This window comes from Odocoileus virginianus, chromosome 30 (assembly GCF_023699985.2).
Source record: "Odocoileus virginianus isolate 20LAN1187 ecotype Illinois chromosome 30, Ovbor_1.2, whole genome shotgun sequence".
In the NCBI taxonomy this organism is placed as follows: Eukaryota; Metazoa; Chordata; class Mammalia; order Artiodactyla; family Cervidae; genus Odocoileus; species Odocoileus virginianus.
In genome coordinates, this window is record NC_069703.1 from 7,240,001 (window position 1) to 7,261,525 (window position 21,525).

The following is a 21,525-nucleotide window of genomic DNA, read 5'->3' on the forward strand; positions in this document are numbered from 1 at the left end:
CTGTTTTTCTGCATGAAATCCTTTAGCATGTTTCTAGGGAGAGAGTGAAGGACAGGGAAGCCTGGTGAGCTGCAGTCCATGGGGTTGCAAAGAGTCAGACCTGACTTAGCAACTGATCAACAGCAAGGTGAAGGTGTAAATTGAAAAATCTGCGGGCGATCAGCAATCTTTTCCAATCATACTTCTTTGACAACAATAGTTTGATGCTAATATTTTCTTATATTGTACCTTAAAATGTTTAGGGGCTTCCTGGTGGCTCAGATGATAAAGCGTCTGCCTGCAATGTGGGAGACCTGGGTTTGATCCCTGGGTTGGGAAGATCCCCTGGAGAAGGAAATGGCAACCCACTCCAGTACTCTTGTCTGGAAGAGGCTACAGGCCATGGGGTTACAAACAGTCAGACACGACTGAGTGACTTCACTTTACAATGTTTAAATGGCTATTAAAAGAATTATCTTCATCTTCACACATTCACACACACACACAGACACACGCTGGATGCTGGCAGTTGGCAGGAGATGTGTTCACTTTGCTGATTGGAGCCAAGACAGACAAACTCCTAGTGCAGAGCCATCACTGCCATCCTGCAGCTGCCCCTTACAGCATCTTTTATCTTCCTCTGCCTCTTGAATGATCTTTGCTGTTAAGAATTTCCTCTACTCTTATTTTTTTGGCTAGACTTATCTGTCCGTCTGCCTGTGGATATCATTCTCTTCAAATCCACAGCTACATGGTATGTTGACTAACTTCATCACACCAGAAAGCTGCTGTTACTATTCAGATTGTACACAAATCCAGACATTTTGTAAGGAAAAGAGATTCCCTCCAGCCTAGTAACATACGTTGAGGACATATTTTTATTTGACTGTCCCTAGAAGCACCATTATCATTAATACATGTGGTCCTAGAGCTGTACATCAGGGTAGATAACAAAACCACTTAATGTAATTGAAGTTTAACCTGGATGCTGACAGTGTTTTAGTGTCAAACTACCAGCAAGTCTCACTAGGAATATATTTGCTTCTCATTTCACTTTTAAAAATGACTTTGGTCAACCAGAGTACACGGGAGGTTGGTTTATTTAATGGGTGGTGAAAGTCAGTAGTGATTTTCATTTTTACATTATCAGTGAAAATATTGATGCTTGGCTATGTATCGGTTTCCTGGATGCAGGGTAATGCATTTCTCAATCATTCACTCATTCATTTTGTCAGTCTGCAAGAACTTCTTGAGAGTTTAGTATGTTTAAAGAACCATGCCAGGTGTATTCCTGTCTCAGGCTTAGAAGAGAAACAGAAGAGTGAACATATTATTAGAATATCATATGATAAGGATGGGATAGCTTCATCCTGAATAATGGGCTGTAGGATTCCTCTAGAATGCGTACACTTAGCCTGAATCTTGGTGGAGAAGCAGTTCAAAGAAAGCTTTCTGGAGAAAGTGGCACCTGAGCTTGGAGGATGAGTAAGTAAGCTGAGTGAGATGGGCAGAGAAGGAAGAGAAGGCTTCCAGGCAGAAGGAAGAGTATGTGAAAAGGCGTGGGTGCATGGGCAAGCCAGAAAAAGCCTAGTGCATCCTAAGAAGAGCAATCATGTAATAATGTCTGGAGTTAAGTGTGTGTGTGGAAGGTCTAACAAGTTGTAAGGCTGGGGAGGTGAAGAGAGTCCACATGCTCAGAGGCCTTGATTTCAAGGATTTGGATTTTAGGAGAGTAATGGGAATTCACAGAGGAGTTTTGAGTAAGAAAGTCATGTAATCCAGTCAGCCTTTTAGAAATAACAATCAGGAGAACAGACTAGAAGGACCTAATGCTAGGGCCATGAGGCCAGAAAGCCAGGTGAGACATTCTGGTTTGAGCTAAGATTATAGCTGTGGCTGTGAATGAAGAAAGATGAGAGAGACATTAAGATAGTGTCACTGGTGCTTGCTGATGTGCTTCCATTTGGTGTCATAAGGGGGAGAGAGGGGTCCTGTGAGTGGTCACGCGGCCTTCTCAGTAATTTCTGGTGTGAATTCCTGGAACTAATGGTGCCGGGGTCTGCTCTGTGGTAATCTGAACAGCTGGTTGATGAACACTGAAGCATTCAAGAATTTCTGAATGACAGTATCTAGTAGGTTGAAGTTTCTTAAATTCAATATATACAACATTCCCAAATGACTGTAAGTTATTCAGTGGTATCTTTAGCCCTGCTGAGTATCTAAATTAAAAAAATCCCAGGCCTCCATCTATAACTATGACTAATGATGAACCATATGCAAAGCTAATGCGATTCTAAAATGAACTTTCTTGCTGTATTGTCTGAAGAAACACTACTTTGAATTCTCAAGGAGACTTCTCCCTGTGTTACAGAAAAGTATGTGAAGATGTGTTGATTTTCTTTCTTTTCCAGGTATGACATTTAGTCCTAGAAATATGAAAGTTTTCAAAGGTTTTGACAATGGGAATACTTCAGACTCACCAAAAAAGGCAAAGAGCTTCACTTTTTGGAATTTAATCAGTTGACCTTGGCATCCTGAAAATGGAACCAGACAGTTATATTCTGCTTTCCCAGGTGGCACAGTGGTGAAGAATCCACTTGCCAATATAGGAGACATGAGTTTGATCCCTGGGTCGGGAAGATCTGGAGGAGGAAATGGCAACCCACTCCAGTGTTCTTGCCTGGAGAATCCCATGGACAGAAGATCCCAGTGGGTTACAGTCCATGGGGTCTCAAAAGAGTCAGACATGACTGAGCACACATGCTTACACAGTTATATTTAAATTTTTGCATTTTTGAGAGTAGAAGGACTTTTACATTTTTAAGGGGGATAATATTATTATTTTTTTGTTTAGAAACAATAAATACTCATTGCAAACAATAGTGAAAATGGACATGTATAAAATGTAAAATCAAAAGTGCCATAATTCCATCGCTAGAAACAATGACTAAAGTTTAGGTTGCATCTTCTAGATAGACACACGCATATTTTTTAATGGTGTCAAATTATACATAGTTTCCCATAAACTGCCTTTTCCAATTATCAGTGTTATGGATATCTTTCCCTTGAAGATATATAGACAGTCAGCCTTTAATGATGTTTTAATTTTGTATATGTATAACTTATTCACCCAGTTCCTTATTAATTTTTCCCCCTAAATTTTCAGCTAACATTGTTGCCTTGGTTATCTTTGCATACATTTATGCATTTTTCCATTCATTATTTTGATAAATTTCTAAGTGGAACTTTTGGGTCAGAGGTTACATATGTTTTTAATTTTGATAAGTATTTTCAAATTAACACCTGAAATCGTACTGCCAACTTAGTATGAGAATACTTTTCTCCAGGTAATATGACCTATGTTGATGTAATCAACTTTTAATTTTTCTTTCTCTGTGAGATACGGGTAAAAAAGCTTATCCTTCTCTAATTTGAGTATCTTTTACTTTTAATGATGCTGTTTACCTTACACTTTTGTTCTTTTCCATATTCTCTCTTACAAATTACTTGTTAAAATTTTTTTTGCTAATTTTTTGTTATGTTATCATTTATTTATTGATTATGAAAAGTTCCTCATACATTGAAGTCAAACTTTTCCTTACAATTTATGATTTGCAAGTTTGTTACGAGACACCTCCTCCTCCTCAAGATTGCAAGTAGAATAGTTTTAATGAAGAAAACTAGGGATAAAAGGCTTAGTAAAAAATTCATAAGCAGAGAGTTTATTAACAAAAAGTGTAAGAATGACAATTGGAAGGATCGTGAGATGGTCTCTGAAAAAAGGAGAAATTTGCCTAACTTCACCATAAAATGACAGTAAGGACTAAAGTATAGATGACATGAAAGTAGTGACCTCTGTCTTATTTACTGCTTTCTCCCCTGTAGCCGCATTTGGAAGACAGAAATTGGTTGGTTTTATTTTTGGTATTAACGAAGGGATGCATACATCTAAGCATGGGTGAGTGAATACACGAAAACTCAAATTAGGAAAGATTAAAAATCAATATGATTTCTACAAATACTGAGAACCTAGAGGCCACAGCCATTCCAAAAGCAACTTTTACTGTCATGGTGAAAAGGGTAATTTAAGCTTTAAAGTCCTTTTGTTTATTGAGGTTTTTTCCTTGACTGAAGTTTCCTTAATTTTCCTAATGTTTGTGAGGACATTAAATTTGTGTCCCTTATAAACTGTAGTGTTTGCCTTGGTGTAATATAAATCCTAAAGAGGATTAGAGAATTTAAAAAGAATAAACACTACATTACAGAGTCAAGGAAAGACTGGGCTGACCATTAGAATATTCATAATTTAGTGATTTACACCTAAATGATTTAAAAAGGCACTTTAGAATCTTCTTCATTTGGGATTCTTGAGCAAGTTTCAAGGTCTGACAAAAATGTTAAATATATTGGAAAAAATGTAGGAGATAATTTAAAGAATTAACGTAAATTTAAAGAATTAAAAGGGAAGAGAATGAGCTAATGTTTTCATTTTAACCAATTATTTGATCATTTTTAAGATTACCATACATATACTTATGCCTAAATTCTGAGTTCCGACTTATGGAAAAATATAATAACCTCCCCTTTTTTGTAATTCAGATACTTTCTTAGATGCTTAAAATCAGCTTTTTATAAGCTATATTCTCTAACGGTTTTTTTCCGGAAAGAATGATCTTTTTTATTAGTATAATAGCTAATTTTAATTCTATGTGACACAAACCCCTTTATATGGTATTTTATATAGTAATGTTTATTTCCTACACAAACTCTCTAGGATGTTTTATCTGTTTTATATCCCATTGAATTCTCCCTGAAACTGCACTAGTTTACAATAATTTTATTACTTTATTAATTAAACGTTTTCCAACAAGCTAGCTATGGCATTTCTTATCATCAAGGGTTCCATTAGTTTTTAATGGTGTGAGACAAAATTACCATTTACCCACATGCAATTTAAGAAGCATCATTAACACAGGAAAAGCACCAGGTGGGATTTCTAATAGTTACTGGTTCTCATTTTTGTTTTTATTTAAAAGGAATAACTGGTTTTGAGATTTTTTGCAGCTATATTGCCAAATCTTCACTTGGATTTTACGATCGAGATAATTTAAAATAATGTCTTCTATTTCCTTAGGCGCTATTCAACAATATTTTACTTCTGTGTTCACAGCTCCAGTCTAGCACTTTTCCTCCACAGTCGGGTGACTGTTGTCTGCACAGACAACAGAACAAAGAGAAACCTGCATGGACTTAAGCAGGGACGTGCAGCCAAGAGTGTGGGCCGTGTCAGTGTACAGGCCACAGAGCGGCCTCTGCCCGCAGAGAATCAAGGGTATTAGGACTAAAAAGATGCAGAGGTCCCAAAACCGAAAGAAAGGGACACTCATTTTTTTTTCCTGCCGATCATATGACCCTTGAGACAAAGTCATACATCATACCTTAGATGATGATTGCCCTCTTGGAGAGTGGAAAGTACCCATTTCTGTAACGTGAATGTAAAAGACCTGATCAGGAATACCCAGGCATTGAAGTTTGTAACAACATACTCTCAGAAGACTAGGAAGAAGTAGCTATCTTGCAATTCAGTATATTGTAAAACATGTTGAATATAATTCACACCCCTATTGCCTGAAAACCTTAACTAGAATTGGAGGTTCATTCAAATCTTCAGCAAAATACTCATTAGCTATTATATTAACAAAAGGCAAAATAGAACAAAACCAGACATATAAAAAGAGGTGTTATAAAGCCAGTTTGGGCCATCATTTCAGACTTTGCTGTTACTGGGCAATTTCTGTTCTGGGATGTAAAAGAAGTGGAATAGTAAAGGAAAATCACAGTTTCAAAAGTCAGAGTTTGAGCAAAATCTAAACTCTTTGACATAAAACAGACAAAATTTAGTGAAATTTACCTGTATTTCAAAATTATTTTTTACTAAAGTATAGGATATACTTAAAAATAGTATATTTACTTGTCTCAGGATAGATAGATAAAAACGTCTTTAATCATCCCCTAGAAAATGTATACATTTTATTACCTGGATAATCTGTTGAGAAAATAAAGAAAATTGTTGACTCATATATAGCTGGCATGTCCTTTTCAGTGATTTGTCAATGGATGGATGCATGCTTTGAAGTTTAGTACATTGAAGGGGGATGCTGTTTATCCATCTTCATATAGAGCGGTCTACTCTGGGGCATTTTGGTGTAAAAGTATTAAGTGTAACCCAATCCAATAAATATGTATTGACTATTTTATTATAGGTTTATCATACTAAAATTATTATATCTCGGTTAGAACACCACACTCCATGACAAATAGTTGTTGCATTTCAGAAAGAATTGCTGCAATAAAAAAATCTTTCAACCACAAATGGAGAAGAGAAAAAAAATTTGGATAAAGTCTTCTAAATGTGTAAGTTCTGACACATTAGGAGAATAAGTTTACTTCCTCAGATGAAGATACTTTATATTAAGCTAAACCTACACTTTCTTCTTATATCAACGTACATTTTCAGTTAACTGCCTGATAAATAGGTGTCTGGATACAGAAAAAAAAAGTAAACTTATTCACAGCACTGTTGTATATGTGTCTATTTTTTTCTTTGTCTGCATGATGATAATGTGGTACATGGTTCTCCTGTTAGTGCATCAATTCTATATTTGTATTACCTGCAAAAGAAAAATTCATCAAAGTTATTGATGAGCTTATACATTGCATGTGCTCTGTAATAGTCCTCAATTTTGAATCTGACCTAAATCATTTATTAAATTTTAAACAAGTCACTTTATCACTTTGAATGAGAAAATGTTATTTGGATAGATTGCTTTCAGCATTGATATATAAGAAGACTCATTCTATAAATTCTTCTCTGGAACAATTACATTATTACATAGTTTATTGGGTAAGTTGTATTTTCTTTGGGCTGACACTTATTAACACTAGATTTCCAGGGATCCGGTAAAATAGTTTTGGTGCTGTTGGATTCTTCACATTTGTTCCATTTCCATTCAATGTGCTTTTATTGTGCTTGAAGCTGACAGAAAATTGCCAGAGCCAATCACCAAAAAGTGCTTATTTTTTTATGATGTTTTATTTTCATTGCTCAACATTAACATAATGAAACTTTAGATTTTTCTATTAAAACAATGCAGTACATGTGAAGTGTCATGATGAATGACAATTTCTTGTGATATACATTTTGGAGCTTGTAAAATAAAGATTGACATTAGAGTTTCCCGGATTGGGTAATCTCCAGTTTTATTTAGAGGCTTTATGAAAAGCAGACATATACCATACACTTACATGAACACATGTGTATGGGTGTGTAAGTGATATTCTTAACCAGAAGAAAAGATAATAAAAATTTATTAGAGCATTGTTATATCTATCAATATTATTATTCAACATCTCCTAAGCTTCCCATGCTTTGAAAAAGCCCAGGCCTTGTTCCTTTGAATGGACATTTTCCATAGAATGAGATGCCAGGATATGTGATCATATGTCAGTGTAGATTCTCAAAAGCAATACATGAGATATGAGAGAGATTTTATTTGGAAACAGTCAGACACCAAGAAAATGCTTTCTTTTTCTATTATGAGGACAGCATAAAGTTGGTGAACTTAAAAAAAAATGACTTTACCCATAATGAGTTTTGTTTTGGATCATTTTTAGTAGAATGATATCGACATTAAGATATCAAGATGGCAAAAGGAGACCTGTAACAAAAGTTTGAAGTTTAACAACCAAACTTGGTGGACTACACTTGCTACAGCAAACTAATGCCCTGCCTCAGTGGTCCAGTTCTCAGTCTACTGGGGGATGCTGCTCTGTATCCCATGCCTTGTTCTCTGTGTGCATGGGCTGGCACCCTGATCACGCACCACCCAGAGCTGGGAACGTTCTAGAGAAGGAAAAAAAGCAAAATGGTTTAGATCCAAAGGGCTTCGTGGTCAGATACCTTTCATTTCTGGCTTGCCTCCAAGTAATCTTGGACAAGTCACTTCACTTCTTTCAGACTTGGTTAAGTTTTCTCTTTTGAAAGCAAGAAAACAGGGTTGGATTGTTTTAGTGTGAAAATGGTACAGGACGGTAAACGTTCTCAGCGCAATGCTTGGCACCGCGTGCTAGTCAATGAGTGGTTTGTGCTGCTCCCACTCCCAGTAAAGACGCAGTGGCCCCTGCTCCACTCATTCAATGGCTTGATTTGTGGCTTAGATTCCTTTGTTGAATTTAATTAAAAAGCCAGGTTAGTGATAATTAAATATTATCCTTGAAAATAATAGCTGGTATTTACTGAGCATTTACTACATGCCCAGCGTAGTGCTGAACGTGTATACTTTGATGCATGTGTTATGCATGTGCACACACACACATGTAGTCTCATTTTATTCTCTCCAAACATCTATGAAGTAGGTATAACTATTATCACTAAGGTGAGGAAACTGAGGCCAGGAAGCTTATATCTCTTGTCCAACTTAAGCAGAGAAGGCAGTGAGGTTCAAATCCAAGTAGTTCCAGAGCCCACATAGTCAACACTAGGAAGGAAGCTGCAGATGAACTGTTCAGTGAGCACAAGTTATCCATCTCACTGTTGTATCACAAGCCATCTAAAGAACTGAGAAAGAAGACACACAGACACACACACACAGACACACACACACACACACACACACACACACAAACAGAGAAAATGATACTTGGTGCTTTAGAATGAATGATCATCTGCAGAAGATGGCAGACAGGAGAGATATCCACCATCTAAAAATACATTTTCAAGAGCCGTGATTTATGTTTGTCAAAGTTTCTCTTCTCCGGGGCTCAGTTTTCTCAGCTGAAAATGACTTTGTTGGGCCAAATGAGCTCTCTCTTTCTGGGTCTAGTCTATATTTGCTTCATGAGTTCTAATCAGCTGCACATGACGTGTCCTACTGTTCCATGGGTCACTCAAAGGGGTTCCCAACTGACATCTGGTCACCTCTTTTAATGTCTCAGAACTGTTAGTTGACAAAAGACTCCACTCCTGTCCATTGGCCAACCTGTCAAGAGGGGTTCGGTGGTGATACAGAGGGAAAGAAACTGGGAAACATGGTGATCCTTACTAATAGTGGAAGCAAATATTGGCATAATGTTAGCAGAATTCTCTGTCACATTCTAACTCTGCCATGAATATCCAACAAAGGAATTCATGAAAACAGAATCTGGTCATATTTAATGTTTTGATCCAGCAACTTCTTTTTTCCTTAAAATCTTGGATTTCATGCTACCGAGAAATGAAAGATGGGTTAAAACAAGGTCTTTTAGCCCCATCTGAACAGTTAAAGTTCTGTCCAGGAGAGGTATGGTCATCAAAATTTTGTCCCTTGAAGCAGTCTGTTAATTTAGCCTTAATAACATCCTCAGAAAAGAGGCATTTTGTTTTGTCTGCACTAGTGATGCAGTGTAAGATGGAGATATAGCAATGAACCGTGTGGACTTGGAGGAAGGAGCAAAAGGCACCAGCTACGTCCAGTAAGTCCTTCTGACTAATAGGTGATGTGGCTGAGTGGACCAAGAGTCAGACAACTGGGGTTCTAAGTCTGGCCCCAGCTCTCAGTAACACTGCTAAGCTTTAGTTTCCTTCTTCCAACATGTTAGTAATTCCTGACATGTGCTATGAGGTACATTAGGGTATCATGAGGCTGTCCTGAAGAGTGCAATGATGTCAGAGATGTGTTTTGTAAGCTATAAATCACAGATGTGAAGTCATCCTGTGATTGGCTTCATTGTGAGAGGGCTGAGTTGAAGGAAGTCTTATACAATGTTAGCAGCATTACCAAAAGAAACCTACAATCTGTTCACAGAGATCCATGGGCATAAATAACGAAACAAGTAGTGTGTTTCAGAAGTTAAGTGCTGGAGAGGTTATAAGGTATTAAAGAGGAAAGTTAGCAATGAAGTCAGCCAAGGTAAATGTCCATAGCTGCTGTTATCTTAACATTTTAATAGCTTGGAACTGTGAAGAATGAACTGGTTAATGGGATTTTGGAAAATAGAAACTTAGAAAACACAATTATGACAGAAAATGTTGGACATTTTAAATACCTGAAATTTTATATGCATGCTTAAAATTATGTACTTATCCAAATTGCCATGGATATAACTTTATGGTATAAATAGAAAATTCTAGTGTCCTCTTTGTATCTTGAATGACTGTCTTAAACACGCAAATAGAAGTCAGATAAATATACTAACTCTTCTCATCTGTGCATCTCCTAGTTAAGTATCTTAGATACTATTAAGCAAAGTGCTGAATTAACTTTTTAACAGGGGTTCTTAACCTGGCCAACATTAAACATTTGGGGTCACATAATTCTTTGTTGTGTGTGTGTGTGGAGCGGGAGTGGGTGACTGTCCTGAGCGTTGTAGAATGCTTTGTTAGGCATCCCTGGCCTCTGCTTACTAGATGCAAGTATCACCTCTGAGTTGTGACAACCCAAGTGTCCCTAGGTGTTGCCTGATTTTCCCTGGGGAACAAAACTATTGCTGTTTAAGAGTCAGTGCTCCATAGTGATACCTGAGAGGCTTCAGCTTTCCTGAGTCAGAATCCCAAAAATTGTGGGATAGAAAAATTAGCGATATTACGTTGTAGAGAATAAATGAATACATATTTCAATGCTTTGTGTTACTAACATATTCCTCATGTTAACTCTCTACTTTCTCTTTGTTTTGGTTTTGTCATGAGGATGCATGGTTGGATAATGTGCTTCCGAAGGCAGGAGCTGGGTTGTGTTTCTAGGGACCTCTGTCTTTTATCTCTTCCAGCTCTGCAATTTCACGTTTTCACTTACCTCCTGTGCTTCACTATTATGTCTTTCATTATTTTGTTTCATTAGTACATCATCTTCATGATTATGACTCTCAAAGCAGGAAGAAATATAACTGTGCTTGCCTGTCTCTCCAGCACTTTGATGTGACTATTCCCACTGAGTTCAAGTTCCCCTTGGCATCCATACCTCTGGTGCTTTTTTCTTGCTTTGGTAGTTTGTTTTTTTTCTTCTTAGCTTACCATCTTGGAGGCATTCAGGCACATCTTGTTGCTCAGTAGTTAAATCCTGTCTGTCTTATGGACTATTGCCTGCCAGCCTCCTCTGTCCTTCACTCTCTCCCTGAGTTTGCTTAAATTAATGTCCAAAGCACATCTTAGGGTCAGTTTTATCCTCTTTACTCGTTTACCTTCTCTGCCAAACAAGTTATATTATTTCTAAATCTGCAGTCTCTATCCTAATTCCCCTTTTTCGCCAACAGCGTCTCTAAAACACTTCCTAGCTTTGTCACTGTCACTGTTCTAGTTGCCCTTCCTGCCTCCAATCTTTCTCCACTTGTGAATATTTTATACTGTCAGGTTGTTATTCCTAAAACATTGCCACCCCAACAAATCTTTAGTTGAGCCTAACTTACTCTTTCAACCCTATTTCTTACTGCTGAAGCTAAAGTAATTTCTCTTTAGCCTGTACTTCTTTAAGACTTTATCTCTTGATTTCTTTGAATACTGTTATTTGCTCTAAACCATGGTTCTGGTTTTTGTATTTTTTGATAAATTGGATTAACGTTTGAGAAAGAAATACAACCCCCCCCTTAAATTGTGAAATATATATGGGAATCAAAGAATCTACTTCTACTTAAGTACTCTAAAGTTACTTTAAAGATTATTTTAGAAAACTACAATATGCAGATGGTTATAAAATACTTTACATGGAATTCATGCATCCCTGATGTTGATACTGTTTATTTTGCCTCTTGGAATTTAACATACAGCAGGCCTTCTTTACCTCCTCATCTTATGGTGGGACATGAATATGGAAATCTAATTTCCATATTTAAAAAAATGGAATCTTAATCTGCATTCCACTTCAATAGGTATTAAAAATACTTTCTTAAGAGACGCCGACTTTACCAAGTTTAAATATGGAGGTAACATAGAAAATGAGAGAGAGCCCTGGTTGTTTATTGCCACTGATTGTTACAGCCTCTGGCTCATTTATTGGGAGGGAGTGAGCACACGTTGAACTTGATAGTTGTCATCAAGAATGCAAAAGCAGTTCCTTGGAGAAGGTCTTGGCTTGAGCCCAGGTTGGTAGTAAATATAGGCCATTACTTGTTGATGTCTGTTTGATGGCCTGTTTGAAATGAGTTGGTGGTCTCAGTCCAGTTATTAGAAGACAGGTGTCTACATCTCAAACATCATGACAATGGGCACTAATTGGCACCCTTATTTAGAGTCTCAGCAGAGAAGCAGAGGAATCAGTGGGGGAGGGGAGAAATTATTGTTGCCCCACCCTTCAAGAGTTTCCTTTCCAATAACATGATGAAAAATTCCCCTGCTTAAATTAAAGAAGTCTTTGGGGATAGAAGCAGAAAAATAACACCTACTGCTGAAAGATCTAGAGGTTTTCAATACGGGAAGGGATGTTAGTTATGTGTTTTGTCATCACTCTTATTTTGCTTCCTACTCGCACGTGTCCTTGCAGTTTAGAACTGGACTGTTGGCCCCATTTTCTCTGTCCTGATCTCAGGGAACATGTTCTGAGATGAAAGAACGTCTGCTTGGGTGTCCACTACTGTCTTTTATCAGTTCAATCTTATACTGAAGTATAAGTATAAGTATAAGACTGTTCCCAGTCTTCTCCCTGGATTTATGATTTACTTTTATGTGCATAAAAGCACTGAGCATATTGGTTCTATGGCTACCCATCATTGAGTTTTTCTTCCAAAGCATATTTTATTTGATTGTTAAAGAGAGAGAGACACATGTCTCTTACTCTCTGCTATCTTCCCCACTGTCCTGAGCTTCTAGAGAAAAGGACCTTTACTTGATTCATTTTACCATCCCCAACACTGGGTACCCTGTGAGGTACATATTAGGTACTCAGTAAATACGTAAAATAAAGAAACAATGAATGAAGGAACGGATGCTTTCTCAGTCTGTAGAAGACACATACAGACATCCAGGAGTGAAGTGAGGAGTAAATATGAAAGAGACAGATTTTTTAATAGGCCAAGTGGCAGGAATTTATAATTCTATTCTACTTGGTGCCTTTGAAATTCTCCAATTTGTGTTTTGAATGGTTGCTTAGTGTTCCAATCCATGCAAACCATTTTACACAATTGCTTTGTAATCGGCATAATTTGGTTTCCTAACCGAGGAGCCTGCTCCAGTGTGTGTTTATAAGAGGAATTTATGTTCTCTGTTAGAATTCATAGTTTCAGCACTGCTAAATCCAGTGTTCTTTATTTCATGTGAATTAATAATTTAATGAATGTGGTTTTGATTATCCTAACCAATAAAATTATTTAAGGCAAAGGGGAGAATTTCATAAACATGAAAACTGTGACTGTATTTTGGTATTGCAAATAAATATAGCATTATAATATTTTACTAATATATACTAGAACTGGATAAATGTTTCCAAGTGTTTTGCTTTTGTCAAAATATAATTTATCATGAAAATTTTAAAAAAGCGTTATTTTAAAATTATAAACCCAAGATAGCTGTCCAAACTTGTCTAGAAAAGAGCTTAATTTATGATTATTTTGATTACTTACTTAAACAAATGTTTAAAATAGGACTATTAAATGTAGCAAATGGTGAATATAAGTCAGTATATGTTGAAAAAATACATGATAACTAATGTACATAGACAATACAGTTTTAAAATTCTAAAAATTCTTTAAGATTTCTGAGTTCTAAAATGCTTTCTCTTCTCTGTATATCAATTTGACTTGACTAGCTCCCTAGAGATTTTTGTCACATGAATAACGACTAGAAGCAACTTCGCCAATATGAGAAATTTCATGTTTCAATTTGAGATATATTTCCTGAGTTCAACATCACTCTTTTTCTTTTGAACACTGGATTATCAATGAAATAGATAGCAAACCTTTACAAATCCTTTAGCATTAGAAACAAATAACACTTGTATTAGTTGCAGGAGTGTGCTGTATCTTACTAGGAATCCCCATTGTAGCATACTTAACACAGGTGAGGGCAAGTCCAGATGCTAAGGTTTGTGATAGAGTACCGTATTCATTTGAAACCAAGGGAAATCAGTTCAGATATTGTAATCTTTAATAGCAGAATAAGAAACTCAGATGTTCCATTGCTCTCAGTCATGCTTTAATTTTATAGATAATTTAAAATATTTTGAATTATGAGCTAAATGGTACATGGAAGGCAAACTTCCTATCAAGATTATAGCTTAGTGCCAAGTCCACATGTGTATTAATGTTGTGTTAGATAATTCAAACCACTTTCAAGCAGCAGAAGTTTCTGCTAAGCACTTACCAAAAATTATTTTCAGTAAAGCATATGATATTGCAGACCCACCATAGAATTTCTATTAGCAATAATCGATTTGTAAGCTGATCAATATGTGGTCCACTATCTTCAACATCTCAATATGTTATACTTTCATGCTTCTTGATGTCGTTACTAAAAAACTCATTGGATTTATTTCCTTGATGCTTATTGCAACAGTCTCTAGAAAGCAAAGCTCCGAGAATGGTTTTAAATTTCATCCCTTAATTTTGTGTATGAGACTCACCTCCAAAGTTTTCATGTTCCCTTAAGACATGTTTGTGCTCGCTTTTCTTTTAGACAGAGTTGTAATTAGTCCTGGGGAGCAGTTGTTTCCAATTAACCAGGAAGAGAAAATCACAACTGAAGTTTTATAACAAAAAATTAGGCCGTCTGATATCAGACCAATAGATTTCTGCTGAATTTCTGTGATAGAAATCTGTTACATATTTTGAAACAATTTTGTCCATTCTTATTTATCTGTGATCATAACATTTTTGTTCTTGTTGGCAATTATTGAGAAGACAAATAATCTTATTTTTTGAAAGCTGCCTAGAGGGGTGGAATTTTTACCATGCACATACACAGCATTTTGCTATAACTAATTTATTTCACACAAACAATAAAGTGCACAATACCCATTCTCACACTTGGCTTGCATTTAACAGTTGCAGCATTAATCTATTTTAAGTTAACATATTTTTAAATGAAGGACATCAAAGTACTTTTTAAAAAAGATAAAGAAGGTGACTATATTAATGAGACAGATCTCTGATTTCATCTCACAGTTGATAATTTCATGCTGTGCTATATTTTTAAATAGTGGAGGTCTCCGCCCCATTTCTTAACTTTTTCAAAATAAATATAATTACAGAAGTTTTGAATCTCAATATTTAGAGTTAAGATATTAAATATTTTTTTCAGGTAGTTTTCTTTCTGTATGACAAATAGTTCATCATAGATACCATTAAATATACTCAAGTAATAAAATCGTGTTACAACTTATATTTGGTAATCAAAGCTCTTTAAAGGAGAAGAAAAATGAAAACTGTTATTTAGTATGAAATAGCTTTTGATAAGCTTCTGCAGAATATGTAAAGAGTGTAGGCCGCTGTTCTTGTACAGTTAAAAATACACATACACGCCCACAGCTACAAACAATTTGATGTAAAGCTCATATCGATACTAATGGAATATATAGGGGCATGTTCAGGGCTAAAAGATGGTTTCTGTGGGTGTGATTTTATAAGAATTTTTTAACATTCTATTAAAGCTGGGGAGGAAAGCTAATGTCTTCCTGACCTTGGAAGTTGGTTTTGAACTTTTACATGCAAAAAGCTAGCATTAAATAATAAAACTGTATCTGTACATTTTATCAGTAGACATGTATTTTTCATGTTCAGGCTCCAAGTAACAAATAAACGGCCTTTGATGGAAGAGAATGGATGAATTCTGTACCATTTATAGAACACAGTGTGTTAGGTTAAACATCTTTGCTCTTTGGGGAACCAGATAAAAAAATTGTTGTAGGGCCCCTTATTAAGTGTGTGTTTGTGTGTGGGGAAGGGGAAGAATTTGAATAGAGGGAGTTGTCAATCAACTCTTTCTCCAGCATGCCTATATGACAAAAACATTTATGTAGAATGTTACCCTGTTGTTTGTCAGATATATTTTCCCTTCAAATGCAGCAAAAAAGTTTGCTTGCTGTCTAGTCAAGCAATACTGTTTCTTCAGATTTGAAGGAGAACTCAGAAAGTTAGGTTTTTTTTTTATTCTTCTTCATTTAAGTATTATTTTTTAATTGCAGCATATTAAACATAAAATCTGGTACAATCTTTAAAAATAAATAGGACCTAACTATAAATGGGCCCTGTTGTGTTTTTATCTTTGACAAGCAAGTAATTGCTTCTCAAATTTATCAGTTTGTTTATGCAAAAACCATTTACCAAGCCTAGCTCAAAAGCATCAATTTCATCATTATCATCTTATTAATTTAGCCAAGCTATAACACAGCTGATTATTCCTGAGTAATATCCTCTGCGGCACATCATGTGTGGCAAAACCATCTGTACAGTACCTATTTAATAAATAAACCCTCGGCTAAATGTCTCTGTTTATTGAGAACTAATGTTTATAGAAAATATAATGGAACTCAATAAATAACTCAGCTTCATCAACCTGCATATGAATCAGTGCGAAGAACGCTGACATCATCACCTTTCAAGTACCAGAGAAAGCAAAATTACCCAAAAGAGCTATAGAGTCAATATTAAAGCATTAAAACTGCAATGAAGGCATATTAATGCTTAAAACTTCATTGTTGGCAGTGGAATTGGCACAATGGACATATTTTATAACTCTAGGAATACTTAGGCTTTATGGCTGCTTCTTTGTTGACTGCCTTGCACTTAATGTAGTTTTCCACTTTAAATAAAAAAAACCCTCAAGATCTTTAAAAAAAAAAAACAACAAGAAAATTGCTGATTCTAAGCATTCATTTTTAAAATAATGCAAACTGCTGATTCCAATTGTTCAGATTAAAAAAAAAAGCCAACTCCTTTAACTCCATGCTTCCTGAATTCATATTAGTAGCAACTAGATATTTTGAGGCAAAGGCTTTTTTGAAAAGTCATGAATTTTTAAAAAATGAGATTAATGAGTGATAGCACTGGTACTGAGAGTATGAGAATGATTAAATCACTCTGCAAAGAACGGCCAAATTAACATGTCTGGGGCCATATTAATAATAATGTGCATGCCCCAAATTTAAATAAGCACAATTATTTAGTGTATTCCTATTGACATTCCTCACTAGAACTTTAAAAATTTGATTAATGACTTGAATTTTTATGTTAGGACAAATCCAATGAAGTCAAATAAATTGTTTCGAAATAGATCAAGAAAATGGGTTCATTTCTTACAACTTGTTTTAAAAGTCTGTCTGTCCACACTTTGTTTTCCAAAAGTAAAGCTTCATTGACAAGAGAAAACACCAAAACAAGATTGTCTCTACTCCTGTGCAAGGATGTCTTTTGAGCATCGATATGCTCTGCTTCTGTCTTGAACCTTTCTTGTCACACAGCTTGAAAGCATCCCTTTTCAGCGCCCACAGGCCTTCAGGTTTTCACTAAGGCCTGACCCCAGCTGAAAAGTAAGGGGAATATCAAGTACTGACCTGTTGCTGTGGACGTGTTAGCTTATTTTCCAGGTCTTGCTTCTACTCATGCAGTTCTGAGGGCCTCCCTGCTTAGTCGTTCCAGGTGAAGACTTGTTTGCTCACCCCGAATACCTTTCTCCCTGGGCCGTAAGATCTTTGCAGAGTTTTGAATGGTAAGGACACAGAGCTGCTTCTGCACCTTTCACGTGTGAATCTAAAAACAGAGTGTTTTTTGTTTTGTTGTTGATGTTATTCAAAACTTTTATTTTTAAGTCTCACCAGAGAAGGGGGAGACCTGTAATAACTTAAGAAGGGGTAAGATCCTGTAATCTGCAGACATCAGCTTTCCTTAGTTGCTGGTTCCGTTATTCTAGATGGACAGTTTTGTTTTCTAGTATTTCAATTTATGCAGTGGGCTCTGTGGTTTGCACAGAGACTACCCATTCCCCAAACCTGGGAGGGCTCGGGGGTAATCCTAACAGAATCCCTGCACCTCCTAAATTAGGCGAATGCCTCAAACAAAATGCACACCACATCAAAAGGGCAGAAAGATAGTGAAATGGTGCCAGTAATTGCCTTGTGGGGCAACTCAGCTTAAACAACTTAAAGCTTGCAAACACTGCACCCACACGACCCAGAAGAATACTTTTGTTCCAGGGTTTAAATTGCAAGCTAGGGAGCCAACAACTCTGAAACCCCTCTGTTTGGAGCCAGAGCACGCAGTGTGCCTCTGACATACGCCTATAAGTAAACCTGGGTCTGCACGTCAGCAGTTTTGAATAGTTTGGGTTTGGTGACCAAAGTCAACTTCCCACATATTCTGTCACAACAAGGCCCAGATCAGCAAAAAGGCTGCTGGATTGACCAACTGATGACACTTACTTTCAGATGACCTATAGTTTAAAACAGCAAAAGTGCAGAAGTGCTGGCAAATGAGCCTCATATGGTCAAGTGGCCCACACCCAGAGGGCTCCTGAGATTAAGCAAAGTAGATGTTTATCTATTTGTTCTGAGTCGCCTTCACTGTCTAGCCTCCCATTGTGTAATCCATAAAGTCACTTTGATTCCATTTTAAGAAATCAATTTTATATGTTTCTGATGAGAGGTGATGTCAGGCCTCACTGTTTTGAGGCAAGAAGTCAAAATATCAATTCCAATCATCCACTCTGCTGTGGGTAAGAGTGAGGCTGGGCATGGGATAGAGAGAGAGTGGGCCTCCCATAAAATGTGATATATTTTTGAATCGACCCAACATAACTGTTAAACAAATCCACCTTGATCTAGCCCTGAGGACCCATTTTTAAAGGAGTAATCATTTAGCTTATATCTGTTAAGAACCAATAGCAAGGGCTACTGAGCATGACAGACCATGATTCAAGGTTATAATGCCAAAGCCATGAAAGCAAAGACAGAGCTTTCCCATAGGCGAGGTGCACTCTTGGAGAAATCCCGAAATTGGTAAACCTGGTGTGTATCTGTGGAAAATTCTGACAAATTCTGACTTGATAAAGGGCAGCAGGTTTATGAAATAGGTGGCACATCTTTGGCTTTCTTTCATCTCTAGAAGAAATATAAGAATTTACAGCTCTCAGTTCTAAAAGCTAAACTGCAATAAATACTAATAAGAAGATGGTAGTTTCAGTTGGATGATTTTAGCCATAGTAGAATATAGACATCTGTTTAATCAGCCTTGCAACAGTATTTACCAGGTACCTACTTTGTGCTGGGCTTCCCTGGTGGTCAGACGGTAAAGCATCTCCCTGCAATGCGGGAGACCTGGGTTTGATCCCTGGGTCGGGAAGATCCCCTGGAGAAGGGAATGGCAAGCCACTCCAGTGTTCTTGCCTGGAGAATCCCATGGACAGAGGAGCCTGGCAGGCTACAGTCTATGGGATCACAAAGCGTCGGACACGACTGAACTACTAACACTTCAGATACACCAGAGAGTGTAAGGACGTTTCACGGAGCGTACAATCTGATGAAAAATTGAAAGGTTGGAGAAGTAAATGCAAAATACAACCTACAGAAGAACTGTGAAAGACAGGCACAAGATGAGGGTTGGGATTGCATTTTGAACAAAAGAAATAGCCCCTTAAAACACCCACAGTAATAAATGAATGCACAATGCATGAAAAGAACAAAGACTGGTGTCATTAGATAGTAGATAGCAAGAGGAAGCTGGTAAGAGATGAATGTGGAGAGCTGGTAGGGTTTGATGTTAAGAATTTTGGTCTTTAGAGTAATGTTACAGTTAATCCATGTTGTCTGTGGCATGTTATTTGGAGAAATTATTTCAGGGTCCCGTGGCAGAAAATATTTGTCATCAGCAAGTACTAAAGTTCACTCCTCCAACTTATACTTTGGTAAACACCTATTCCATGCAAGGAATAGGCATTGGTAATATAATAGTGGTCCACAAGGATGTGGTCCTTGCTTTCACGAACTTGCAATCTATAAGAAAAGATAAACTTTGAATAAATAGAGGTGTACCAGGTGTTATTAAAGATCAAGTGCAAGGTTTATGTCAGGAGAGCCATTTCAGCAGGGTGAGTTGGCAATACTTCCCTGAAGAAATGATTTAAACTGATGGATGAAGGAAACCAGAGTTAACTGTAAGATGTCCATTTCTGACAATGAAGAAAGTAGCAGGAGGTGAACTTAAAGACAGAGAGGATGCAGGGTTTGAAGGCTCAGTGGCTATTTCTGGCTGATAGTGAAAACCATTTTTTTGGTCAAACATGGACAAAGTGGCTGCCCTTTTATATGTTTTCCTCTGAACCTTCAGAAATAAACATATTTTAAGGAATGAAGACCCCTTTGCAAAGTAGCTCACCCTAACACACACAGTTTAACCTGGGTTAGGGCCCTGTACTCATTCTTGCCCTTCCCAGCGGTCTGTGGTTGGTATGGATAAAAAGACTCCTGAACCAGCTCTTTTCTCCATGGGTCATCTTTTGCTCTTGGATCCTAATTAAAGAAGTGGGATCACACTTCTGGGGTCAAGGCCACCTAAGCTGAGAGTCGAATGGGGCTAGAGATTATGACTATCTCTCCTTTTTTCCGTTTGTTCTTATTTTTTCTCTTTTTGGGAAACACATGGAAATACACAAACTCTCTTTCTCCCATTATCCTTCCCAGAGAAGGAAGGAAAGGAAGAAATTGGAAATCCAAGGCTGAAGCAGAAAGAATGGTGAACTGAGCTGAAATGGGGTTCATTATAAGGCGATGGCACCCCACTCCAGTACTCTTGCCTGGAAAATCCCATGGACGGAGGAGGATGGTAGGCTGCAGTCCATGTGGACGTTAAGAGTTGGACACGACTGAGCGACTTCACTTTCCCTTTTCACTTTCATGCATTGGAGAAGGAAATGGCAACCCACTCCACTGTTCTTGCCTGGAGAATCCCAGGGATGGCGGAGCCTGGTGGGCTGCCGTCTATGGGGTCGCACAGAGTCGGACACGACTGCAGCGACTTAGCAGCAGCGGCATGGTTTTTAAACTTCCCAAATTTTCTGGTTCTCTGCACCGCTCTGACAAGGAATGAATTGCTCTTAAGTATTCCACAGTCTCCATCCTCTTTTGGTTGCAGTTCTGTTGCATATACGGGCTCAGACCAAAACCATTAGCCACAGGTGGAGGTATTAAAATAATTGAAAATCCATCCAGTACTGCACCCTGAGCATCGGTGTAAGGCATACAGTGACACAGCTCCGAAACCACTGTCCATAATACAGGAGTTTGCCTTGTGTTTTACATCACTTTTAAAGGGAATGACATTGAATTTCACACATGGACATGTTTGTGGCCTACAGTACCACACTGTTCTAGGCCTGTAGCTTTTTTTTTTTAAACTGTAATTTAGGTATAGGGAAACACACTTTATTTTTATTAATTATTTATTTTGTCTTATCTTTTGGTCATGCTATGCAGCACGTGGGATCTTAGTTCCCTGACCAGGAATCTGCAGCCCCTGCATCGGCAGAGCCAAGTCCTAACTGTTGCACTGTTCAGGGAAGTCGCTAGGCCTATGTCTTCCTACATTGCATTCATTGTT

At 37.2% G+C, this 21,525-nt stretch overlaps 1 long non-coding RNA gene across 3 annotated transcripts in view; it reads right to left on the reverse strand.

Moving 5' to 3' along the window:
- Positions 1-21,525, reverse strand: part of LOC110135104 (uncharacterized) — a 37,495-nt gene that overhangs the window by 6,744 nt on the left and 9,226 nt on the right. For all 3 annotated transcript variants that reach the window (XR_002313264.2, XR_011484682.1, XR_011484681.1), the window contains one exon: positions 17,490-17,685. This is a non-coding gene — a long non-coding RNA (uncharacterized lncRNA). The remainder of the gene's footprint in view (positions 1-17,489; positions 17,686-21,525) is intronic.